Source organism: Rhipicephalus microplus, chromosome 1 (assembly GCF_043290135.1).
Source record: "Rhipicephalus microplus isolate Deutch F79 chromosome 1, USDA_Rmic, whole genome shotgun sequence".
Classification (NCBI taxonomy): domain Eukaryota; kingdom Metazoa; phylum Arthropoda; class Arachnida; order Ixodida; family Ixodidae; genus Rhipicephalus; species Rhipicephalus microplus.
Window position 1 is genome coordinate 10,383,065 of NC_134700.1, and position 18,394 is coordinate 10,401,458.

General features: G+C 48.9%; 1 protein-coding gene across 6 annotated transcripts in view; it reads left to right on the plus strand.

The window, feature by feature from the left end:
• Nucleotides 1-18,394, plus strand: part of LOC119178190 (ATP-binding cassette sub-family C member 4) — a 2,441,444-nt gene that overhangs the window by 2,379,889 nt on the left and 43,161 nt on the right. The gene's annotated exons all lie outside the window — the stretch shown is intronic.

The following is an 18,394-nucleotide window of genomic DNA, read 5'->3' on the forward strand; positions in this document are numbered from 1 at the left end:
TGAAGTTAGCAAAGACGAGGCCTGGGCACGTTCTCCTGGTAGTAGTTGTTTGCAGTCATACAAAAGGTTTCGTAGAATATATCGAGGCGTCATGTACTGCACAAGCCACTCTTTGTCCTTGTCCGCGGTCATCATCATCATCTACATCATCATCAGTGTCATCGTCATGGCGTATAGTGGTTTCATTGAATCTGCTGTGATAGGGTGTACTCGTTGAGGTAAAGTCCAAGAGCACATTAAAAGGAATACAGGAGCAGTGGTGCCAACCTGTTTTGCCTCGAAGACTTTGCGTAGTGGTGGACGAGTACCAGGTTACTCATGCGTCGAAGGGCGAACGCGACACTGGTGGTGGTGATCAGTGGCGCATGAGAAATTTTCTATGGGTTAGCGCCGAATCTTTAGCAGTGGAGTTGCCCGTGATGAACCCGTATTAAAGTAGCTGGAACGGCATGCAGCCGGCACTGTTTGTGGGTCTCATCCGTTGTATTGGACATTGTAAGTTTCTGATGGTTGCTACCCATTACCAGATAGACACGGAATCGCTTTGGAGCTAGCTCAACCTGATCAGCCCTGAAAGGTCCACTAAGCGAGTGTCTGTCGCTGTTCAACGTAAGCAGATCGCCGAGACGCTGAGTTCGAGAACCGACGGCGTGTGCTTTTATGCAGGAGCCAAGAGCAAGAGAGCTAACAAGGGCACGTCGTCTTCTTCAGTGTCCCTTTTCACGAGACTGTTGGCGCGCATATCGTCTTCGTTCTCTGTTTCGAGCGCGGCATTTGCCTCCCCTTAAAAGAGCATCGCCCGATGCTATAGCTGAGCCAGTGATTCGCGCATAAAGTAACTAAGTACAAGCGATGGTGCCTCGCAGAGTCACTCGCTGATGTATGACGTAATGCGCACTACGTGCACACGTTCACGTCGGTGCCGGCCACGCAGTGTACAATTTGGGCTATCGGGGACGACTTCATAGGTAACGTCACTTAGTCATCGCAGCACTCGATAAGGTCCGAAGTACCTTTTGAGCAACTTTTAGGATAGTCCCCGTCTTCGTACAGACGTTCACACCCATACCCTGTCCCCGATTTCGTGCGCTACAGGTGTATGACGTAAGTTATAGCGGCCTGCGTCGTACTCTTGCTGTTGGTATATTCGCAGACGTGCGAGCTGCCTGGCTTCCTCTGCACGTTGAGTAAACGTGTCAGCACTCGTTTCGTTGTCATCGCAATCGTGTGGCAGAATCGCGTCACACATCGTTCTTACTTCTCGTCCGTGAACAAAGCTGAAAGGGGTCATCCGTGTGGTTTATTGTTTCGCAGTATTGTATGCGAATGTTAGGAAGAATCTCGTCCCAGTTTTGTGTTCGATGTCCACATACATTGAAAGCATGTCTCCCATAGTTTCGTTGAGTCGCTCGGTCAACCCGTTGGTTTGTGGATGGTAAGCTGTCGACTTGCGATGAATAGTACTGCTGAGCACCAACACATGATCTAAAAGCGCAGTCGTGAATGCGATTCTGCGATCTGTTATAGCAATGGATGACGCACCCTGTCTCAGCACAATGTTTTCTATGAAGAACCGGGCCCCCTCCTTTACTGTGCCTCTCTGGATGGCTTTTGTCTCGGCGTAGCAATTAAGGTAGTTGGTCGCCACTATAACCCGGTGGTTACCAACACTAGAGGCGGGAAGTGGGCTCAAAAGGGCCACTCCGATCTGGTAAATTGGCGTTGTCTGGATGTGTACAGGGTGTAGCAAACCGCTGGTTTCGTTGGAGGTGACTTGCGCCGCTTGAAATCGAGGCAGGTCTAAACATGAGGCTTCACGGCAGCAGTGAATCTAGGCCAGTAATACCCCCTCGAACTCTGCCCAGTGTGGGCGTGTAGTCTATATGTCCAGATGTGACCTCGTTGTGGAACGTTTGCAATACATCAGAACGAAGAGCTGTAGGGACGACAAGCAGGCAGGTGAACCCGTATGGCGGGAAGTTCATTTTGTAAAGGACATTGTTTTGCAGACAGAACGACGATAGTCCTCTTGCAAAGGCTTTGCGCGCATTCTGGCTTCGTCCTTCTAAATAATTAATCAAGCCAAGTAGCTCAGCATTGTCATGCTGGTGATCTGCGACGGTTGACGTGTCGAGGATTCCGAGGAACGCTGTCTCTTCATAAAAAGAAGCAGCTGAATCTACTGGTGATCGAGACAGGCAGTTGGCGTCCGTGTGTCGTTTTCTGGACTTACACAACATCGTTATTTGAAATTCCTGTAGTCTAAGGCTCCAGCGTGCCAATCGCACAGAAGGATTTTTCAGACTCGTTAACCAACACAACGAATGGTGGTCACTGATAACCTTGAATGGGCGGACGTACAAGTATGCGTGAAATTTCATAACTGTTCACACCACTGCGAGGCATTCCTTTTCAGTAGTCGAGTAATTTGCTTCTGTGCATGACAGAGTTCTGCGTGCGTAAGAGATCATTTTTCCTCGCTGTCTCGGCACTGCACAAGCACAGCTCCGAGACCCCAATTGCTGGCGTTAGTATGGAGTATGGTCCTCTCTTCCTTTCTGTTTATTCGTGCGCTTGAACTGACAGTTATACCATGGAGCACTGTAGGGCCTGTCTCATCAAAATGGGCAAGCACGGGGGTCATGTGTAGACGTTGCGGCAAGTCATTGAAAGCAGCTTCCTGTTCGTTGCCCCAAACAAATGCAACGTAATCCCTCGTGAGACGAGTTAAAAGCGACGAAATGCGCGCAAAATCTGGAATAAACCACCGATAATATGCACAAAGACCCAGAAAACACTTGACTTACTTTTTATCTGATGGTGTTGGAAACTGCGACGGTGGCAACTTTCTCTGGATCTGGACGAACTTCTGCGTGACTGACGACATTGCCAAGAAACTGTCGTTGCTCAAAGCAGAAGTGACATTTCCCTGGCATGAGTGTCAGGCCTGCGGCCCGTATGGCCTGCAAGAATACCTGCAATCATTCAAGGTGTTGGTCAAACGTTGTAGAAAACACAATGACGTCGTCAAGGTATACTAGGGAGGTTTTCTATTTAAGCCCAGAGAGAACGGTATCCATGAGACTCTGGAATGAAGCAGGCGCGAAGCACAAGCCAAATGGTAAAACCTTATAATCGTACAGCCTATCTGGCGTCACGAAAGCGGTTTTTTCACGATCACTGGGGTCGACTTCCATTTGCATATATTGCCGCGAACCATGCATTGGGTTTGTTTATTTGTGTTTTGTTTTTTTCGGCCTGGCTGCGCCGGCCTGTGCTATCGCTGTTTTCACAGCGTTTCGAACAGACGCTACCACAGCGTTTCGAACAAACGCTATCGAACAACGCTTCAAGCGTTGTTTGTTGGAAGCGCTGTTCGAACGAACAGCGTTTCTAACAAACGCTATCACGGCGTTCTCGATACAATTCGACTATTCGAGAAACCCTCGCACCGAAGGATATAAATTCCCGCACAGCCGATGCCGCGTCATGCGATCGCCGACGCTCACTAGCGTGCCCGTCGTTTTGCTGGCCACTGCTTCGCCGCCTGTGTATTTTTTTCAGTTGTTAGGGGAGCACAGGTTCACTCCAATAAACTTGTTTTCCTCATAGACAACTGCGTCGTCCTTTCCTGCGTGACATCTGGTGGAGGTGCGGGGTACATGAACCCTAAGCCATTGCCAGCCGACAAGCACGCCCAACTCGTCTCAGCCGCCGACAGCAAGGCCTTCAGCCAGAGTTTGGACTGCTCCCGGATAAAAAAAGGGAAGAAGACGTAAAAACCACGATGATCAACGCAGGCACCATGACCAGCGCTACCAACCCTCCCGTCGTTCTGCAACAACCTCGTGAGCCCCCATCATTCCGAGGATCTCCTGGTGAAGACCGGGAGAGTGGCCGGAGAAGCTGGAGCGCATCCGCATCTTTAACAGGTGGGATGACGAAGAAACGTTTCGTCATGTCTTCTTCTATTTGGAGGATGCAGCTCGAACGTGGTTTGAGAACCATGAAGGCTCCCTAACCGACTGGACTGTCTTTAAGAGCGAATTCCTCAAAACATTCGCTACGGTTGTGCGGAAAGAACGAGCCGCCCTTTTGTTGGAGACGGGAATGCAACACCCTAACGAAGGTGTTGTACTGTTCGCTGAGGAGATCAAGATGCTGTCTAGGAGAGCTGACCCCGAAATGGCAGAAGAGAAGAAGGCGCGCTTTCTGATGCGGGGAGTTAGACAAGAGCTCTTCGCTGGACTCATCCGCAACCCCCCTAAGACCGTCGCTGAGTTCATCACCGAGGCTTCGATGATCGAGAGGACCTTGGATATGCGTTCGCGGTAATACGATAGACCACTCAACACCCTTTCGGTGAACACGGTAAACGCCCCTAGATTGGCGACGGAAGACTTGCGGGAGACTATCCGCGCCATCGTTCGCGAGGAACTGAGGAAATTGTTCCCAGCAACGCCGCAGCCCCAAGTCGCCTCCCTCACTGACGTCGTCCGCGAGGAGGTTCAGCAAGCACTGGGGAATTCCACGCCGTCGGAAGCATCTTGCGAACCACAAGCGATGACCTACTCCGCTGCTGCTCGTCGACCCCGACCCGTCCCAACCCGTTATCAAGAGGCCCCGCCGTACCGCCGCCCAATGTCGCCCGCCCGACCCCCTGTAACCCCCCAAAACCAGGCGCCCAGGAAGACCGAGGTGTGGCGAACGCCAGATAATCGTCCGCTGTGCTACCACTGCGGAGAGGCCGACCACGTCTACCGCCGCTGCCCGTACAAGAGGCTGGGTTTGCGTGGGTTCTCCGTCGACGCACCCCGCCCGCGAGCCGGCCAGCGCCCATTTGAGATCGAAGAATACCTGTCGAACACCAGCCGTGGACCATCCCGTTTCAACCGTTCGCCGTCGCCCTACCCGTACACCAATCCCCCAACCGTCGCAGCCATGCTGACTTCGCCCGTGGAAGGTCCCCCAGCCCACGAGGGGGAAACTAAAAGCAGCAACTTCTGGAGGTGAAGTTGCACAATGACGAGAAAATGAAAACCCTCCAACGACGCAAGACCGTGACTCACGACATGCCCTTATTCCGACGACCCGACGACACCCTGACGAGACCCCCGAAAACGACGACAGCTACGCTGCGCGACGCACACACCGAAATGACGAGGCCTGCCGCTGAGAAGACGACGATGACGATACTGCCCGACCATCAACACGTGCAAGCCGCGATACGAGGCGCCGACGCACCCGAAATTCGAGGAAAGTGGCATCCGACGTCCAGTTGTCCATCGACAGCCTTGACGTAGTCGCCCTCATCGACACGGGAGCCGACTACTCGGTCATGAGCGGGTCATTCGCGTCCAAGCTAAAGAAAGTTACGACCAGATGGGACGGTCCGCACATACGCACAGCAGGAGGCCACCTCGTGACCCCAAGTGGAATGTGCACATCGCGCGTCACCATAGACGGCACTACGTACCCTTCGGAGTTTGTCATTTTGCCTAACTGCTCCCGCGACGTAATTCTCGGAATGGACTTTTTGACGGACAATGACGCAATAATTGATCTGCAGACCAGGTCGATAGCGTTTTCTTCCGATCACTCCACGACGACGCAGCCGAACCTTGGACACCGTGCTGCTGTAAGGATCGCCGACGATCACGTCACCCTGCCACCCCACGCAAGCTTGATGATCGCCGTCTATTGTGAAGGTGCTGCTCCTGACGTCGACGCTATCGTGGAGACTGACCAAAGGTTGCTTCTAGACCGTGGTGTGTCTGTCGCAAGAGGCATTGCGCGGTTTAAGCAACGCAGATCCCACGTTTTGGTCACCAATTTCACCGAGGAGTACCAGCATCTAAACAAGGGCGCTGCAATTGCGTTCTTCGAAGAAACGCAAGAAGCGAGTCAAGTGATCGCGGTCGCCACCTTTGAACGCGCACGCGCAGATGCTTCCAGGCTGCCACATCCTTTCGACGTGAACCCGGCGCTGTCGCAAGAAAATCGGGACAGATTACTGGAGTTGCTCCGTCGCTATAGCGAGTGTTTTTCCTCGAGCTCGAAGGTACGTCAGACACCTTTGGCGAAGCACCGTATAATAACCGAAGATGGAGCCCGACCTACCAGACAGTCACCGTACCGCGTTTCTTCACACGAGCGCGAAGCCATCCGGACTCAAGTTGATGACATGCTCAGCGACGACATAATACAGCCATCAAAAAGTCCGTGGGCTGCGCCGGTTGTACTCGTGAAGAAAAAAGATGGCACTTTAAGATTCTGCGTTGACTACCGGAGACTAAACAAAATCACCAAAAAGGACGTGTACCCCCTGCCACGAATCGACGACGCCCTCGACCACCTCTGCCACGCCAAGTACTTCTCATCCATGGATCTGAAGACCGGCTACTGGCAAATTGAAGTGGACGAGAGAGACCGAGAGAAGATTGCATTTATAACCCCGGACGGTCTATACGAGTTCAAGGTGATGCCGTTTGGGCTGTGCACGGCGCCCGCAACGTTTCAGAGAGTCATGGACACTGTGCCAGCAGGCCTGAAGTGGCACACTTGCCTCGTATACCTCGACGACGCTGTCGTATTCGCCCGGACTTTCGACGAACACCTCACAAGGTTGGAATCTGTAATCGAGGCCATTCGTACGTCGGGGTTAACGCTGAAGCCTGAGAAGTGCCGTTTCGCGTACGAAGAACTCAAGTTCTTGGGTCACGTCGTGAACGCCGCGGGAGTCCTACCTGACCCGGCAAAAACATCAGCCATTGCGAACTTCCCAAGGCCGAAAGATAAGAAGGGTCTGCGAAGGTTTCTCGGACTGTGCGCATACTACCGGCGCTTCGTCGCAAACTTCGCACGCATTGCAGAGCCACTCACGCACCCGACGAAAGAAAGCACCCCTTTCAGCTGGGAAAACGACCAAGAAAAGGCATTCTGCGAGCTGCAACAACGCCTGCAAAACCCGCCCATGCTCGCTCATTTCGACGAAAACTCCGAAACGGAAATGCACACGGACGCCAGTGATATCAGTTTGGGTGCCGTCCTCGCCCAAAAGCAAAGCGGTTACGAAAAGGTAATCGCCTATGCAAGCCGTGGTCTGTCGAAGGAGGAGAGAAACTACACTGCCTCCGAGAAAGAGTGCCTGGCTATCATATGGGCCATTTCGAAATTTCGCCCATACTTCTATGGTAGACCGTTTAAGGTTGTGACAGACCTTCATGCGCTGTGTTGGCTCGCCAATTTGAAGGATTCCTCTGGCCGTCTTGGGCGATGGAGCTTGCGCCTGCAAGAGTTTCCAATACAATATTCTACAAATCCGGCAGGAAACACTCCGACGCCGACTGCCTGTCCCGCGCCCCCGTCGACCCACCACCACAGGACTCCGATGAAGACAGCGCGTTCTTCGGAGTCGTGACAGAGAGCGACCTAGCCGCCCAGCAGCGTGCCGACCCTGACCTCCGCGCCATGATCGACTACCTCGAAGGACGCAACGTCGCCGTTCCTAGGGCGTTCAAGCGCAACTCACCAGCATTCAGCCTCAAAAACTCCATCCTAGTGAAGAAGAATTTCAACCCCGGAACGAGAACGAATTATCTACTTGTCATCCCCGCAGACCTTCGTGACGAATTTTTGGAAGCGTGCCACGACGACCCGTCTTCCGGACATCTCGGAACAGCTCGCACGATTACAAAAATCAAGGCGAAATACTTCTGGCCTCGCCTTACATCCGATGTCACCCACTACGTCCGGAGCTGTCGGAAAAACACCACCGACGAGACCAGCCGGACTTCTGCAGCCGATCGCCGTCCCAACGAGGCCCTTCCAACAGATCGGAATGGACCTCCTGGGCCCGTTCCCTACATCCCGATCCGCGAACAAATGGATTGTCGTAGCGACAAACTACATGACGCGCTACGCAGAGACCACCGCTCTTCCTAGGGGAACTGCACAAGAAGTTGCAAAGTTCTTTATTAACCAAATTGTGCTGCGACATGGAGCCCCTGAGGTCCTAATCGTCCTAATCACGGACCGCGAAACGACCTTCACTGTGGAGCTCATGCAAGGAATCTTACGCTACAGCAACACAGATCACCGAAGAACGACGGCGTACCACTCCCAAACGAATGGACTAACGAAGCGGCTCAATAAGACAATCGCGGATATTCTGTCTATGTACGTCGACGTTGAACATAAGACGTGGGACGAAGTCCTCCCGCACGTCACGTTTGCGTACAACACGGCTATTCAAGAAACCACGCAGATGACACCGTTCGAGCTCGTCTACGGAAGACGGCTGACTACGATGATCGACGCCATGCTTCCGCACGTAGAAGACGACGACCTCAACGCCGACGTCCAAGGATACCTCCAACGTGCGGAGGAGGCCCGCCAGCTCGCTCGAGCTCGTATAACGGACCAGCAACTGGTGGATGCCGTACGCTACAATCTCCGATGCCGAGACGCCGAAAACCATCCTGGAGATCGTGTGTGGGTTTGGACTCCCATTCGACGACGTGGACTCAGTGAGAAACTTCTACGATGCTATTTCGGACCCTACCAGATTCTACGACGTGTTGGCGAACTAACGTACGAAGTGATCTCCGATGGGGACTCTCGTACATCACGACGACGCACGCGGCCCAAAGTCGTACATGTGGTTCGCTTAAAACCTTTCTACGGACGATGACGAACTTTTATTTTAATTTGTGTGGACTGTCCCTTGTGTTAGCATCGGGTCGATGCACTCTTAGAGGGGGGGGGGGGTAATGCCGCGAACCATGCATTGGGTTTGTTTATTTGTGTTTTGTTTTTTTGGCCTGGCTGCGCCGGCCTGTGCTATCGCTGTTTTCACAGCGTTTCGAACAGACGCTACCACAGCGTTTCGAACAAACGCTATCGAACAACGCTTCAAGCGTTGTTTGTTGGAAGCACTGTTCGAACGAACAGCGTTTCTAACAAACGCTATCACGGCGTTCTCGATACAATTCGACTATTCGAGAAACCCTCGCGCCGAGGGATATAAATTCCCTCACAGCCGATGCCGCGTCATTCAATCGCCGACGCTCACTAGCGTGCCCGTCGTTTTGCTGGCCGCTGCTTCGCCGCCTGTGTATTTTTTTCAGTTGTTAGGGGAGCACAGGTTCGCTCCAATAAACTTGTTTTCCTTATAGACAACTGCGTCGTTCTTTGCTGCGTGACAATATCCAGTAGGGTGGACAGGTGGGCTAGCTGGTACAAATTCGTAACGGAATAATTGGAAGCGCAAACCAATGGGACACAAGAAAAGAGACAAACAAGCGCAGACTGAAACTCAGTTTATTCAGAGAAGAGCTTATATACCAGAAATATGAGAAAGGGAAACAGCTGGAGAGAAGTTTCCACCTTGATCAGGTGTCGTCCAAAAACGATATTTCACATTCTAACAGTGATATAGACGGTGAACTAACACAACTATCAATATTCTTTTTTAAAAAAGGCTCCCGCAATCTCTCTAGTTTTCGTGTCATGATGGCTGTATAAGACAGATGTGCGCGAAAAATCAGGTACGCAGCCACACTTTTTGCAATGGGTGGAGAAATGTAAATCCGGGGCTGATTTCGGCGCATTGTAGTGTTCTCGCAGGCGAATATTCAAGCAGCGCCCAGTCTGCCCAATGCATAACCTGCCGCAAGACAGTGGGATACAATAACCGACATTATATAGATCGACATTTGGTGAAAAAATTGACATGCTTGACACCACAGCCTTCCTTCACAAGACCTGCCTTCATTCTGCTTTGTAATTCAATTCTAGAACACATTTGCTGCAATTTTCTTCGTGCGGAAAACACAACGTCGAGGTTTGAATTTTTTTTTGCACATTTTTATCTTATGCGAAAAATCGTGCACATATGGGACTACCGCAAACTTACGTCGTTTATCTGCCTCTTTTAAGGGGCATCCCTTCCCTTTCTTCATACGCAAACTTTCTGAGCAGTGAAAATGAGGACATTGGACGGAAAGCGTGCCTCTCCAACCTAGTTATTTGATTAGAAAAAACACGCGTCATTTCGTGGAAACATGATTTCGTTACAGCAGAATGGAGAAGGTTAATTGCAATACCCAATTTTACTACTTTACAATGCAAAGAAGAGTAGTCCAAGATTGGTTTCTTTGAACGGGGAGAGTAGGACCAGCATAGACGGTCTGCACGAAAAGATAACTCAAGATCTAGAAACTGCAATATCTTATCAAGGGGAACCTCGTGCGTTAAACGTAATCCATGCCCATTTTTTCGAAGGTTTTTATAATCTGGTCCTGGTTTTTATCCAAGGAAGGTGAATGAACTAGCACAAGGTAATCGTCCACATATCTGAAGACAATGATTAAGAGGCTGCTTAGTGCCGTTTGCAAAGCCCTATCAAAATAACTTAAGAATATATCGCACAGGACCGGTGCTACACGACAGCCGATACAAATGCCAGACTTTTGCACGTAATACTTATCGCCCCATAATACAAGAGTAGAATTCACATAAAAAAAGAGTAATTCCATGAAGCTCTCAACCGACATCCTACATTTGTTTATGAATGAAAGTTCGTCATTTTACTCGTGATGCATTTTTTCACACACTTCATGAGTTCAGGGTGAGGAACCGAATAAAACAAATTGACAACGTCGATACTAAAACCACTGCAGTTAGACAATTTTTTGATTGCTAAGAAGTCAACAGCCTGGTCGGAACCCTTTACAAGAAAAGGGTCCTAAACATTCAAGGCGGATAAGTGAAACTGGAGTAACGTTGGCACGGTGATCATCGTACCCCGGCCGAGACGGGCGAAGCGATGTGTCGTGGTACGAACAATAGCGAGCTATATGGCCGGCACCACCACTGTTGAAGCGGAGAGGGCGCCGATCGACAGTGGGCCAAGCGTTCGTTATGCGGAATTGTGGGCGTCCCATGTCCTCTTGTGGGGGTGAGTAAGGCACGGCAAGTGGTGACTGGTGGCATGACGACATCGGAGACATGAGCCGATGTTTTAAAGCCTCCTGCAAAGGTTGCGACGAAGGTGCGGCTATAGGTGGCTGGTAGTATGATGTAATAGGTGGGACGGGTGGTGGACGACGGACAGCGTCGGCTCGCCACCGAGATCAGCTGCTGAAAAAGCATGCCTAAGTTCGGCACGAACGACTGCGGCAACGGCGGTCACTGGTGTATCCACTGTAGAAGTCCAAAGCTTCTGAATTTCTTCTCGTACAATATATCTGTTCAGGTCACGTAGGCAGCCCTGATTGTCCAGTGTCACTGAAGTGGCGTTGATTGGGGTGGTAGTGGTCGAGCGATCATACTGGCTCGATCTCTGGTGCAGAGCGCGCTCAAAGATAGTGGCTTCTCTGATAAAATCGGCCACGGTAGTTGGGGCATTGCGCACAAGTACGGCGAACAGTTGTTCTTTCACTTCGCGCATAAGATAGTGCAACTTCTTTTCCTCGGACATATTGTGATCAGCCAGACGACAAAGGTGAGTCACGTCTTCAGCAAACATTGCCACAGTTTTCTCAAGTTTTTGAAGCCTTAACTGGAGCAACTGCTGGGCCCGCTCTCGATGGTCGACGCTAGAAAAGTTGTCAATCAGCTGCTGACGAAACTCATCCCATGTCAATATACGGCCTTCTCGATTCTCAAGCCACGTGTGAGCGCTGTCATCGAGAGTGAAGTACGTGTGGGTGAGCTTCTGTGTAGCATTCCACTGGTTGATGTCGGCAACGCGTTCGTAATGCTCAAGCCAATCTTCAACATCTTCATGTGGGGCACCACTGAAGCGATCAGGTACAAGTCGCTGAAGAAGTGTTACCTGGGCTGGAGTGGAAACGGGACTGCCTTGTATCCCTTGGACCACCTGTGGCTGGCTGGCGGAGGCCATTGGCAGATGTACATAATGCCTGGTAGAATGTTCGTCCAAGGAGGTCAGCTCAGGAGAGAGGCCTAGCAACCGCTGACTGAAGCGGTGCACTGGTGTCGTAACAGGTGGCTGCGTGTCGGGACTTGATGAATGGCTCGCAGATGGGTTGTTGAGCATCGGCAGGCTTGCAGTCCAGCACCTCCACCAGTGTTGCAGTTAAACGTAACCAGATCACCGAGACGTTGAGTCCGAGAACCGACGGCGTGTGTTTTTATGCAGGAGCCAAGAGCAAGAGCTCTAAACAAAAGCACATCGTCTTCTTCAGTGTCTCTTTTCACGAGACCGCTGGCGCGTACATCGTCTTCCTTCTCTGTTTCAAGCGTGGCAGTTATATTAAGCGGAGTATCTAGACCATGATATAAATTGATCTTTCAAGTGTTTGACGGCGTATCACGTGACCCAACTTGACTAATTCATCCTATATGCTGCGTGTCCGTAGAAATCGTGGACGGAAAATGCACCGTAATTTTTCGAATTTTGGTTTTGGTGGTTTGAACCAGAAGGTTTAGACAAAGAGGTCATATAAGTCTGTCAACATGTGCATTTTTAGAGGTGAAGCTCCATGTGGTTAAGGCTTGTTTGTTGGCGTTGTGAGCCAACGCTATCGTCATTGCCGCGTACGATGATGCTGATGACGAAGAAGAACAAGAGCGTTCCAGACCACACATTCTTTCTGCCATTGTAGCAAACACATGCGAGGCAACCACTACACGTCATGATGATGACGATGACGCTGATGGCGATAAAGATGATGATGGTATATAAAAGTCTGAACGTACCACCATTCTCAGAGTTATATCAGCTTTCTTTGGCAGCAATGATTTTCCGCGAATTTAAACGTGATCGCACCATGTTCTCAAGCAAATATCTAAAAAGACAAGTGTCATATGACCTCCGCACTATTTCACTGACGGGATCAAAACCAAGAACTAATTATGGTACTAAAACTATAGATTATCAGATTATTTCATTGCTGAATGCATACGCATCCCTAATCGAATTGGCTAATCAGAACTCAAGTATGTCTGGTTTTAAAAGCCCCGCCGCGGTGGTCTAGTGGCTAAGGTACTCGGCTGCTGACCCGCAGGTCGCGGGTTCAAATCCCGGCTGCGGCGGTTGCATTTCCGATGGAGGCGGAAATGTTGTAGGCCCGTGTACTCAGATTTGGGTGCACGTTAAAGAACCCCAGGTGGTCGAAATTTCCGGAGCCCTCCACTACGGCGTCTCTCATAATCGTATGGTGGTTTTGGGACGTTAAACCACACATATCAATCTGGTTTTAAAAAACAAGTAAAGCTACTTTTCCTGCCTCCTTGAAATTACAGTTATTTTGCTTTGAACACGAAAGTATGTTTTTTGCATATTTATGTAGCTTTATAAAACTGTTAAACCTGAACAATGTAAACTTAACAATGTAAAGGTGTGCAATGAGCATTGTACTTATTTTCTCTGATTTTGCTCCTGACTGTCTGACGTGAAAGTCTGGGGTGCAGGCCTCGTCAGGAGACATACGAGTCTGCTTTTGTCTTGCCTCGTGGACATATTTCATCTCATGTAACTATGTCCGAAATAAACTGAAACTGAAACTGAAACTGAAACAATGATGATAACGAACAACGACGGACTTGTCCAGTAGATGACGTCCTGATATGCTCTACGATGCATTTCGTGAAACTGGAAACAACACTACAACCACCAGAGGAATAAAAATGAATTGTGCAGAAACCTGCAAAATGGCGGAAAGGTTAAGGAAAAATAGACAACCACCTGTTCCTGGTACAATGCCACAAGGTTCGATATGAACAGATTTCTTCTGCCTGGAGACTGAACCCACGACTAGCGCCTTTCCGATGGGGACACTCTACCACTTTAGCTAATCAGGAGCTGGCAACTGGCAGTGAGAGGGCAAATTCATCGACATCTCCAGCATGTGGGCACAATTAAACAAGGCAAATGATGCTTTTGTTTCGAAGAAATTCGTATAAATTTCTGTGTGGCTTGGTGCCACAAGTAGGAAGCTGTCTCTTTTTTTCTTTCTTAACTCTTTCGCCCGCTTGCGGTTTTTCACAGAACCCATATGCTTCATTTCAGTCTATATTATTCGAGTTCTCAAAGAATTTGCACTCGTGCTGCCAGTCAGTCAGTCAGTCACGTGTCCTGTGTTCTTTTGTGTATCTGCGTGCGCTAACAGCACTGTTATACCATGTATCTCAACCAACTAGCCAATTCTGCTGCAGTCATTCAGTAAATAAATTTTATTCGTGTCATAAAGAACTACAGAGTCATAGTTGCGAGCCACGCTCACGTTGGGGCTGGAAGTCTATGGTCCTCCACCAGATCGCGGGCGCTTTGAACAACCCTTGTATGTCCATGGAGATCGCCGCATTACAGGGTTTCCTCCCAGTCCTCTGATTTATTGAAACAGGCATTCTGTAACACCAAACATTGCCAGATCATGTGAGCAAGCGAGCAATACTGATCATGGCTCTCAGGGCACTGTAGATCGATGTATATCGCGCTACTTGCTGGTTAGCTAAATCGGTAGAACAACCGGTTTGGAAAGGTGTTGGTACCAGCTTCGATCAATGTCATCTAGATAACTTCAGGCCTGCTCACTCTGTCTGCCTCGGCCTCTGACGTCACTCCGTTGTGACCGGCCTGTTTCGCTGCACAGACGTGCCTACGCTTGCTTTCGTTGCTCGACAGACATGGATTCGCAAGCCCGATGAACATTTTCGTGGCATGCTGGTGTGCTTGGTGGCGACTCGAGAATACCGTTTATTTCTATGTCCGTATTTCTTAGCCTGTTGCGTGAATATGTGATTTGTTTTGTGCACTGGATATTCGCTATCTGTACGGCTGCAAATCCTAACGGTTGAGCGATGCTGCGTGGCGAATTGTCGCGGCAAAGGGACCAAAGTTGCGAACATTTTCGTATTCTAAGGACAACCGAAGAACGAAATAGAAGAGTGTCGTACGTCAAGCTGACGTCGACCTTCGTTTTCTTTGTGACCTGAGGGCACATGTGTCCATACTACCTAATACTAATTGGTCCCAATGACCCCATCACCGCAATGTTCCGTTCTTGCTCTAAAATAAATGTGCCATGCGGGCTTCTGATTTGTTGGCGCAAGCCCTGGCATTAAAATAATAAATGCGCGTGGCAGTACAATTTCAGAACATGCGTTTTTCCTTCAGGGCGGGTGAACGATGTGCTATTGCCGATTAGCGCCGTGGACTTGTGTTACTCCTATGGAGTCTTGGTTTGGAAGACCTTTATTAGGCCCGAGGAACCGCCAGCCGACAGCTGAGATAAACGAACCAAGATGATGATGCTACGTGACAACGATGAGGATGCATGAGCAACGCATGATAATGATGATAATGTACAGATGAAGAGGATTGGTATACTAAATGCCCACACTCCTGTTAACTTGGCTAATAAAAATGGAAAGAATGACTTAATGCACCGCTTTTGTGCATAGTAGTTTCTTTCTGGTATTCATACTACTTTATTGCGGTAATTTTGCGGTCAGGTCCTTAGTTTAAAGGAGCACCAACATCAATTTGAAGATCGAGATGTGCCCATCATTCAATCGCTTGGTATGCATTGGTCTTTCTGGCCAAATTCGAACGGTGTCTGTCACGTGGAAGTGATTCTGATTCGATGTCAACCAGCGTAGAAAATCTAAAGAGAAAAAACGAAAAATAGACTGCCCTGCGACATCGACACTAGTGCTACGTGTTCGGTGTGATACATTCCACAAATACCATCCTGAATGACGATGCCCTAATAGCAGTGACGTGTAGGATTCGAGTGTTCTTATCATGGCGCTGACTGGCGCCGAAGCGCAGAAACGCACTCGCTCGTCGCGTCTGATCTTCATCGCACTGGTTTGAATGATTTCGAGAAATTATGAACATGAAAACCACCTTTAAAACAGCGAAAAAATAAAAGAGCGTGATTAAACGTGTGCTCGTCGGTCGGCATGTCGGGGAATCGTTGTGAGTTACAAGTGAGTTGCAGTCGTCTAGTTCGAAGCACGAAAAAAGCTGTATGAGGATGTCTTTTCATATCACGTATTTGTTACACATCAAGACGACCACAATCTATCAAAAGTGGAACAGCGTATAGTCGGACATTATCGCTAACAAGTAACACGCAGGTATCGTTGAATTGTAGCTCATCTGTATACTTTGTGTCCACGTAGAAGTGGTAATAGCGTGTTAACCACAAGGGGCTGGATAGGTCTGGAGGCGGAAAAAAGAGCCTGGCAAGCAGGAAACGTATTCTATTTCTACGCTGATGCTCATTCGCGATAACTATATCGCATTGACCGCTCTGCGAATACCTGAATGCTTTGCACGCCAAAGCACACCAATATAGCCAACTCAGACACACGAGCGAACATGGATGAAGCGTGCATCCTTGGGCACCTCTGCAGTGCTGCTTGAAACAGCATCCATTTCGCAATCGCTGTTCTGTAAAAAGTCGATCAAAGCAAAAATAATTCGCGACGTCGCAGATTGCGGGGATTTAAAGCTCCAGACTATCGTATTGAACCCGAGCCGACACTTCGTACGGCGACGAAAGCAATGCAGGTGACTAGGCATGGCTGAATATGCGTCCGCCTAGCAGACGAAATGTTTGCAGAGCAGCTGAGCCTGGCATCACTCTTTTCTGTGGAGAAGTGGTCCGCTGTTGCATGATCTGGAGGTTACCGTGAGGTAGCGCCACTGTTGGCGTTCCCGGCGCTAAAAATGGCTGGACTGCCAGCCGGTTTGAATATTGCAAGGCACCTATGATATAAATCAATAAAAGCTATAATTACTAATCACAGTTGCGTTTTAGGTCGCGAATCATTGCTACGGGGTCTATAGCTACTGAAGGGTTGCTGATCGGGCCAGTTGGTAATCAATGAACGTAGCGTGTATTAGCGCAGTATTTAAAAAAAGGGACATGACACACGACATCTATCTCTACGCCTGTGTCGTGTCCCTTTCTTTCATGTACTGCACTAATACACGCTACGTTCTATAGCTACTCGCTGACGCATAACGGCATGAGAAAATTTGACGTTAGTGCTCCTTTACGAACCACTACCGAAAATATACCAATATATGAACCAGAAGTAGAAGCGCCCAAAGGGGCTACAGGGTTTATTATAGACCCCGTACTAACATTTTTCCCAGGACCTGAGTTATATGACTGACTACGCACCACTGCGAGAAGGGCCAGAGCAAAAAAGGAAATGCCGCTTCTTGTGTCTATCACAAGATTTTTTTTGTGAAACGAAAGATTTTGTTTTCTTTTGCAATGGTCATAAGTTATGACCCTGATAATGTGCCGAATAACACACTTGTGGCCGCAGCACACACTATCGTCAATAACTACGTGTCTATGAAGACAAATGTTCGAAAACGTACAAATAAAACTGAAGAAACTTTCCAAATCAGTAGGAACAGTTTCTCTGCATGCTCTACATAGCGTTGTGTGTGTGTGTGTGTGTGTGTGTGTGTGTGTGTGTGTGTGTGTGTGTGTGTGTGTGTGTGTGTGTGTGTGTGTGTGTTATTAAATGAAGAATAATGAAATTTACCTTATTTCATCACTTTGTCGGTCAATCAAATTTTGCTCCTATAGATCAACCACACGTTTGATAGCGTACAACCTTTGACCTCTTCTTGGAAGAAATGACCCACACGTGAATTTCTAAATGCTTTGAAGCGCAATATTTTAATTAAACCAGCACACTTTTTTGACCCAAAAGGCAGTATAAAGCTGTTAGGCATGCAAAGCTTGCCACAAAAGGTCTATCTTTTTCTGGGAGACGATGATGGCAATGAATTCACAGTCTCCCGTACGCGCGCTCGCTAGGGCAAAACGAGTGACGTCCCGGCGGCAGTGAGCAGGCCTTATAATCTTGTACGTGGCATTGGTTCAATCTCCGAACCAGGAAGAGTTTTTCAGCAACTAAGAGGCTTTCTTTCTCACAAATCTGTATGAATTACCTTGTGGTTTTGTGCCACAAACGAGTGGTTGTCTATTTTTCTTTTCTTACACACCAGAAAAGCTTCACAAGGCCTCGTATTTGACAACTTCAGGCTCAATCTGATACGACAAAGCAGTAATATTGGAGGAAAAATGAAAATTCACAATTCAACATAACGTACCAGTTATCAACAATAGACATTGTATATAACTGTATACCGCTTGGCACTGATTTACATGCGTGAGTAGATCATGTCATGGGTGATTTACGGCAACATAAAAAGAAGTAAACTGCTTCACCCACTCATCACCATTCACTTCGTGTATATGCTTTGACTTACTTACGCTGTTTGGTCTTGCCAATTTTGCTGACGAAGCCATACGGTCTGGCAAAAAACGTGACCTTTTTTTCGTTTTGGGGGATTTTAAGTGGAAGTTCACTGTACCTATATGACTGC